This window comes from Rhinatrema bivittatum, chromosome 8, assembly GCF_901001135.1.
Source record: "Rhinatrema bivittatum chromosome 8, aRhiBiv1.1, whole genome shotgun sequence".
NCBI classification, from domain to species: domain Eukaryota; kingdom Metazoa; phylum Chordata; class Amphibia; order Gymnophiona; family Rhinatrematidae; genus Rhinatrema; species Rhinatrema bivittatum.
The window spans coordinates 276023633-276032171 of NC_042622.1; the positions used below are offsets into that span (position 1 = coordinate 276023633).

The 8539-nt window shown below is 45.2% G+C and overlaps 1 protein-coding gene and 1 long non-coding RNA gene across 2 annotated transcripts in view; both read right to left on the reverse strand.

The window, feature by feature from the left end:
* The window catches only part of DOT1L (DOT1 like histone lysine methyltransferase), a 590530-nt gene that overhangs the window by 145025 nt on the left and 436966 nt on the right, over positions 1-8539 (reverse strand).
* On the reverse strand, positions 2545-6631 carry LOC115096421. Its single transcript, XR_003858068.1, has 5 exons — positions 6594-6631; positions 5308-5421; positions 4349-4440; positions 3991-4092; positions 2545-2590 (listed from the first exon to the last, which is right to left on the reverse strand). It is a non-coding gene; the product is annotated as an uncharacterized LOC115096421 (long non-coding RNA).

Sequence of the window (8539 nt, forward strand, 5' to 3'; positions counted from 1 at the left end):
ATTAGAAGGGGATAGTTCCCCAGATGAATGTGCCGGCGTACTGATAGGTCCTGGAGGATTGGAAACCACACCTGGCGTGGCCAGTGGGGAGCTATCAGGCTCATCAATCCCTTGTCCTGCCGGAGCTTCATGAGAGTCTTTGAAATGAGAGGAAGTGGAGGGTACGCATAAAGGAGACCGCTGGTCCAGGAGAGGGCGAAGGCATCTCTTGATTGCGAGTGGTGACTGCGAATAAGAGCAGAAGTTGTCTACTTTGTGGTTGTGGACCGACGCAAAGAGATCTATGCGAGGGTAACCTCAATGTTGGATCGGCGGACTGAGCCTTGCGATGACGGTGTCGATGTTTTTCATGATCTCCTCGGTCCTTTTCTTGAGGAGGCAAGGAGGGAATAGACACCTTTGGAATCGTCGATGCCGGTCGGGCAGCAGCGGTGTCCCGGTGCTGGCAAGAGATCAATGGCACCGGCTCGGACAAAGTCGAAGCTATCGATGGAGTCGGGGGTTTTGACTGAAAGAGAAACTCCATTTTCTCTAAACGAGCCTTACGGCCCTTCGGTGTCATTTGGGCATATTTGGTACAAGTTAGGACATTGTGGTCGGACCTCAAACACATAACACAGACCCCGTGCAGATCAGTGATGGACACTGTTCGAGTACAGTTGAGGCACCGAAGAAAACCAGATGCCATGACTCCGACAAACTTTAGCCACGGTGCAGTAGATGGCCTGTAGGCCCTGAAGGGATAACTCGACGTGAATCAACCGCAACATGGGTAAAACCTTACCTTTCGACCATGGAATATGGATATCGATAGGGGGACCCCTATGGAGTAGAAAATTTTTGAAAGAAGTTCCGTGAGGAAAATTCCTGTCAGGAATCTCAAGAGAGCTCCTGTCAGGAATCTCAAGAGAGCTCCTGTCAGGAATCTCAAGAGAGCTAATGCTGCGCGGAAAAAAAAAGATTGAAGGGGGACCTTTGCTGGATGCAGGGTTGGTGCATTGCTGGGCATGCCCAGTAGGTGCCAGGCAAAGTTCTAGAAACTTTGACAAGTGTTCCGTGATTGGGCTCCATCCTGATGATGTCACCCATATGCGAGGACTACCATCCTGCTTGTCCTGTGAGAAGTGCAATTACACATCAATGACCTGCAGAAAAAAAAAAAAAGGGCGTGAAATTACCCTGTGGCCTACAGAGTGCCAAAATGGGAAAAGCCTGAGAGCGAGGCCTTGCCAAATGGCTGTTCAATCCGCTGTGCCTGCACTCTCTCCTCACCTCACAAAACTCCAAAGAGATGTGAGCGGGACAGATAAACACCAAAGAAACAGTCCCTTCTACTGCTGTCTTCCTATAAATTACTTTTTTTTTTTTTAAGTTAAAAACTTTTAACCTGAGCTCAGCCCTCCCTGGCTGAGAACAGGAACGGGTCCAGCGGGGGGGGGGGGGGGGGGGGGGGGGGGGACCGCGGCTGGCAGAGGGCTAAAGTCTTCACCACTGATCTCTCTCAAATTCCAGATAGTGGTTGTAGGCTAAGTCCATGCCAGTCAAGGCTACAGACTGAAGGGCATTCTTCTGAGGGAGGGACTGTACGGTATCACCACAGGAGGCAAGCGGTGCTATATAGATATCTTTCCAACTTCTTTTCTTTACTCACAGGAGATCTCCAAAGGGGAAATGCATGTCCACATCTGCTGGAGATGGAGAATACTGATGGGCTGATGTCAGGGCGGGATTATATAGCTGTGACATCAGCTTTTGCTCTGTCTCCATTTGCTGGCAGAGGTGCATAATCCACTCGTTAGGAATGACCTACACGAATGCTAAGGAACTTAAATGATTAGATCATCAACACTGACCTCAGATTATTTGTACCATTTAGTGTTATTTGCAAGTTATTCCTATAAGCTAATAATAAATCCATTATTACTTTTACCTGGCACTGAGATGTTTAGTGATCGATCTGGACCTGAAACAGAACTGTGTGCGGGTATAGAAGATGAATATTCATTGTGGATTATCCTTTAAAGCCCAGTCCTGTGTGTGTTCTTCAAGGACTGGATCTGACTACTCTGTGGCCTTGTGGATAGAACTGATGCTTACAATATTTGGGGAGAAGGTGTGACCAGCGAATGGTTTATTTGTTCAAATTTATATTCTGCCTCTCCCCATAGGCCCAAGGCAGGATTACAAAAAGGAAATATAAAACCATAATATATGGTTACAGATATGTCAGCAGCTTTCAAAGATCTTTACCTCTGTACTAGAACTCAGAATGAGATCTACTGGCAAGACTTGCATACTGTTGGGTGCTTGATAAAGCGGGCACCATGCCACACCACAAACCAGATGCTAGAATAATGGCATACATTGAAAGAAGCCTTTTAGAGCTGGCTTCAGAGAAAACATTGACCCAGATTTACTGAGTTTCTTTGGACCAGCATGGAAAGAGTCCTCACCAGCTGCAAGCTCTGCTTCCTGAGTTCACTATTGTCTTTCGCCAGCTGTTTTGTCTGCTCCTTCAGCTGCTGGTTGTGGGCGGAGATCTCCTCTGAGCTTGGATCAGGTCATCGTATGTCAGAGCTTTCACACCCAGCTATATGCAAAAAATATTAAAAAGTAAACCCCTCACCGGTCCTGGTAAAGACAATTAAACCAGAGTGAATGAAAAACTGCTAAGTGTGGCTATGAAAGCAGCACCTGGGAAAATTTGCCTGAGGAAAATGTAATCTCGACCCTTTAACCTAGGGAGCTACATGTCTCACAGTATTTTTAGCCAATGGCCCTGGAAATTGATGGCACCACACAGCACAGGAGAAGGGGGACATTTTTACTACCTTCAGATCCTATTCTAGGAACTCCTACAGCAGCCAGGTCCTGTGGGCACTACAGCTTGGGGAGTGTAACTGAGATCAAAAGCCTCAAACTGGAAGCTGCATGACAGGCACTTCCTGCTTCACCTCTTCCTACAGTAATCCCTCCACCCACTCTAAGTAATTCTCCTGCAACTCATGAACTGACATTCTACCTCTCAAAATGTTTCTTTAAATATTAATTTATTCATCTATAAATTATGCAGCTCTCCAAAGGCCCCATGGAACATCCTTTAGGATCCCAGCAGCAGAATTCCACAGACAACTGCTGCTGTTGTGGTCCTTTTCCATGAGCAGGAAGGAACAGGGCAGGTGATATAACTTCCTGAGAAGTAGTATCTAGAAGTCATTACTACTGGAGAGTAAAACAGAAATACATTATATAAGGAGAAGATTGCATTATTTGTTTTTAATGGACTGATCCAGGCAGATCTCAGAAGCTAAGCAGGGACTGGGCTGAACCAGTACCTGAATGGAACCCTCCAAGGACCAATGGAGACACAAGGTTGTGATGCTGCTAGCTGAGAAGTAGGAAGAAGTCTCTCTTCTGAGCAAGTATCCATGGTCTAATCGCCCATTCTATAGCCAGGGCTGCTTGTTTGAAAGGTAAAAGTATATCGGTCATGTCTTTCACAGGAGCCATAACATTTTATGATACTTTCTTAGCAGCATTGCATGGCTAAATTACAAAGAATTACATAACTTACTACCTAGAGGATTTCCTATCTAGCAAAATAAAGTATAATCAGACTTGCAAAGTTTATACTCCATTCCACTGTGCGCAAGTCATTAATGTTATGCACAAGAAATAATCATTTTATCTGTATAATTTCATAAGGTGTTTTAAACCCTGTGGCTCAGGGAAACCGAGGTTTGGATCCTCTGTCTGACAAGAGCTGGTGGCATTGGAGATGGCTCAGTCAGGATAGGGCAGAGTAGACAAGGGCCACTACAATAACGATCCCGGTCAGCCAATCAGTGGTACCCTATTAGCATAACTTTCAAGTTGACTTTGGCTGACTTCTGCCCATATCTCAACATGTGCTTTAACCTCCTCTCACTGTAGTGCATCCTACACCATTTCAAAAGGCAGCACACTATAGAAACGGAGCTATTGCTGCACCTCGTCAAGTTTCTGCTGAAACAGTCGCTTGATCTCTTCTTTTTGTGCCTGGCAGTGGCTAAAAAGCTGTTGTGCTGTACCCAGCAATTGAGTGTTTTTCTCCTAAGGGCAAGAGATACAAAAATCAGTTGTCACCCTTTAAGCTTCTTTTCACACATTTTTTCATATAAAACCTCCATTTTTATTTATTTTAATCTATGTACTCTACTAACAAAAATACAACCTTCATTACTGACAGAAAGACTGTTGGTGGCACCGATCAACTTCTGCAGATACCACTAAAACCTTGTTAAACACATCTCTGTATCCAGGACAAAGCATCTGGGCCAGGCACTATCATTGCATGAAGATTACTAACCTTTTCCTGTTCCAGTAACTGCTGCAAGTTTGCCTTGTACTGAGGAGTTTTCATATAAGCCATGAACTGCATGTACTGAATCTTGAAAGAGTCTGTAAAAAGAATTAAAATGAGACGTGAGGTCATTCAGGGGGCGTGAAAGGAAGTTCCTCAGGGTAGATGGACTGGGAAAAACTGGAAGTTTGCCCGGCAGAGGCATACAGCTTTATTAGATAGAATTAAAATGAGCATCCCCATTTATTAAAAAGAAATAAAGTACATATGGTTGAAAAATAGTAAGAGATAAAATACACATCATTGGATTGAAAGCAATCTTCTGGAAGTGACTGCAGCCAAAACTCAAAATCTGATTTGCCATCTAAAATGAGCTCACACTGACCATTTCTTTTTATTCTGAACATAAGAAGTTTTGTTACCAATATAAGAACATACGAACATAAGAAAATGCCATACTGGGTCAGACCAAGGGTTCATCAAGCCCAGCATCCGGTTTCCAACAGTGGCCAATCCAGGCCATAAGAACCTGGCAATTACCCAAAAACTAAGTCTATTCCATGTAACCATTGCTAATGGCAGTGGCTATTCTCTAAGTGAACTTAATAGCAGGTAATGGACTTCTCCTCCAAGAACTTATCCAATCCTTTTTTAAACACAGCTATACTAACTGCACGAACCACATTCTCTGGCAACAAATTCCAGAGTTTAATTGTGCGTTGAGTGAAAAAGAACTTTCTCCGATTAGTTTTAAATGTGCCCCATGCTAACTTCATGGAGTGCCCCTAGTCTTTCTACTATCCGAAAGAGTAAATAACCGATTCACATCTACCCGTTCTAGACCTCTCATGATTTTAAACACCTCTATCATATCCCCCCTCAGTCGTCTCTTCTCCAAGCTGAAAAGTCCTAACCTCTTTATCTCTGTCCTTTCTAGGCTTGTCTAGGGTAAATAAACCCCTTACCTAGCAGCTTCTGTAATGCAGGTGGAGTGGGTGCCACTAACAGCTGTTTGGATGGGTGGCGCTGCACTTTAGGAGGTAGCTGGTAGTATGGACTATGAGGTGACTTGTATGTATCTACAAAGAAAGAAACAATGAACAAGGATTAAAAACAGATCTTGAAAGCAGCCACATTTAGGGGTAGATTTTATAATTTTGTGCGAGCGTGAACAAAAGTACGCTGGATTTTATAAGATACACGTGTAGCCGCGTGTATCTTAGAAAATCCGGGGTCGGCGCGCGCAAGGGAGTGCACATTTGTGCAACCTGCGCGCGCTGCCTGTTCCCTCCGAGGCCGCTCCGATTTCGGAGCGGCCTCGGAGGGACCTTTCTTTCCACCCCCCGCACATTTCCCTCCCTTCCCTACCTAACCCACCCCCCCCCCGGCCCTATCTAAACCCCCCCTACCTTTTGTTGGCAGATTTACGCCTGCTGAAAGCAGACGTAAATCTGCACGCACCAGCGGGCTGCTGGCGCGCCATCACCCAACCCGGGGGCTGGTCCAGAGGCCTCGTCCACGCCCCCCAGTCCTGCCCCGAACCACCCCATGACCCCGGACACGCGCCGGACACGCCCCCTCCCCGCCCCCTTTACGAAGCCCCGGGACTTGCGTGCGTCCCGGGGCTGTACGCGCGCAGGGCATTTAAAATCCGGCCCTTAATGCTGAAATATCACTTTTTCCTTCAAATAGTTTTGTTTATAAGTTGCAGCAGCAGACACCAAAGCACAGGAACCCACTGGTGTCTTGCTGTATGCCACTGGTGACTGGGAGTCTATAAGCATGTGAATTCAGCATCCCTGAGAAAGGCTGACTGAGCAGCTACGCAGCAAAGTGAGTGACACATAGCCTCAGGACTGCTGTCCTGCTTACACTGCCAATAGGTGAATAGGTGAGGGGGGAAAAAGTTTAAAATGCGTACATAAAAACATACTGGAAGGTGAAAAGAAAAGGAAACCAGGAAGGGAAAGATTAAAAACAATAAGTTGGAGACTGAAGAATAAACAAGAGTATAAGTCCAATGTCCATAAACATCTGACATTGGAGGAACCCTTTCAGGTCTGTATACAGCCATTTGATATTCTGCTCACCATATAGGTGGCTCCAAAACTAAGGCCAATGAATGCTTCCAGTTTAGCCCACTAGTTCCCAATACAGTCCTGGCTAATCAATAACAGGACTTTTTGGGACATCTCAGCAAAGCTTTTGGGTTCTGAATGACTGGAATAAAAGCCAAGGACCCTGTTCTTACCCTGAGGGGCAGCCAATGCCTGGGACACAGTCTGAGCAGTAGGATCTCGAGTGCAGTTTGATTCTTCTTGGCTTTGCGCTCTGGATTTGCCACGCTCATCTTCTTGGGACGCCCACGCTTCCTGCCGGCCATTTTTCTGCCTTTCTTGCTCAGTTTCTTCCTGCGTGGCTTTGCAGGAGATGGCTTTTTAACAGCTGCTGTCCCAGTTTTCTCATCTTCAGCACCAGAATCCTAAATATAAAAACAATTCCAGGCATGTTATGGAGGTAGTTAGGACAATTGGGGGGGGGGGGGGGGCTTTTGGGATGGTGTGGGGTTGTCGGGGGTGTGCAAGAGGTCCAGTGTGGCCTTTTAGATTGGGCAAGAGTCAATAGGCATATTTGGATAATTGCCAGGTTCTTGTGGCCTGGTTTGGCCTCTGTTGGAAACAGGATGCTGGGCTTGATGGACCCTTGGTCTGACCCAGCATGGCAATTTCTTATGTTCTCATGTAACTCCATTACACAGAGCTGAATGGGGTTTTTTCCTCTTTCATTTGTTCATTCTGATGATGATTCTTGGAAGAAACCCAAAGAAGTTTAACATTCTAGCCTTTAAAAAGGCATTGAGCCACTGTGCTTTCTAGGCGATACCTTCCCCATTAAAATTAAAAACAAAATAAAGGCCAAGTTGGACCAAAAAAAAAAATATTAAGTAACAGTCATAGCCATTGTGGGCAAGAGACTGTTGGCTAGTCCTCTGAGCACTACTGATTTCTAAAACCAAGTTCTAGGGTTTGTTTTTTTTTGTAAATTTTTATTTCTGCATAGATCATAACTTACATAGTAACACGGAATCAGAATCATAAACATTTATACATGTATATACTGTACTTGTAAACTTATTCCCCACCCAACCAGGGCGGAATATAGAAAGAGGTACAAGCCTGGAGCATAATGAATAAACCAAGTATAAACAACCCGTGTCATGTCTCATTTTTGATCACGGATTACATAGCTATTAACAGGCACAATCGGCGAGTTTTTCCCCATTTTTCCCCCCCTCCCCTCACCCCCTCCTTAATATCACCACAGTCGAGTTGGTTAGCTTCAAGCCTGCTTTGTTAACCATTCTTTATAAGGTGCCCACACATCCTGAAATTTATGAACACGATCATGTCTGAGCACTGTTAAGTATCCCATCTGATACAACCTGTCTAGTCTCGAGAGGATGTGCGTCAAAGCAGGGGCCATCAACATTTTTCCCACCTGAACGCTGCTTCACTGCGAGCTGCGATAGATATTTGCAATAATAGCATTTTATGCTTATCACTAAGTTTCCCATCCACCAAGCTTAAGAGACAGTCTTTAGGATCTGGTTGCACTTCATCCCCTAGAACCTCGGTTGCAAATCCCGTAATCATAGCCCAGAAAACTTGTATCTTGGGACACTGCCACCACATGTGAAAGAATGTTCCCCTCTCTCCACAGAGCCGCCAGCATGTTTCACTGATCTGAGGATTCATGTGATGTAATCTGTCTGGCGAAATATACCATCTATATAGTATTTTGTATCCATTTTTTTAATGGTAGCAGAAATGGAGCTCCTACCCGTAATCATATGACATTGGTCCCACTCAGAGTCCTGGAGTATTTGACCCAAATCGGCTTCCCAATGTAGTTGATAAGACACTTTAGTTTTATACCCACTATTAATGAGTAAATATATCCTTGATATTGGTTTAGATATGGGCCCTCGCTGTTCACAGAAGGACTCGAATAGGGATTTGCCTTTGGAAAGCTCCCCAGGCGCACCTTCCGAGCGCAGAAAATGAATAATTTGCAGATAGGCGTACCAATCTCCCGGGGACCCCCCATGCTTATCCTGGAGCTCAGCCATGTCCAACACGTTGGACCCCCTGAAAATTTGCCCAGCCTTTGTCAATCCCAGGTGCTTCCACCTTTGCG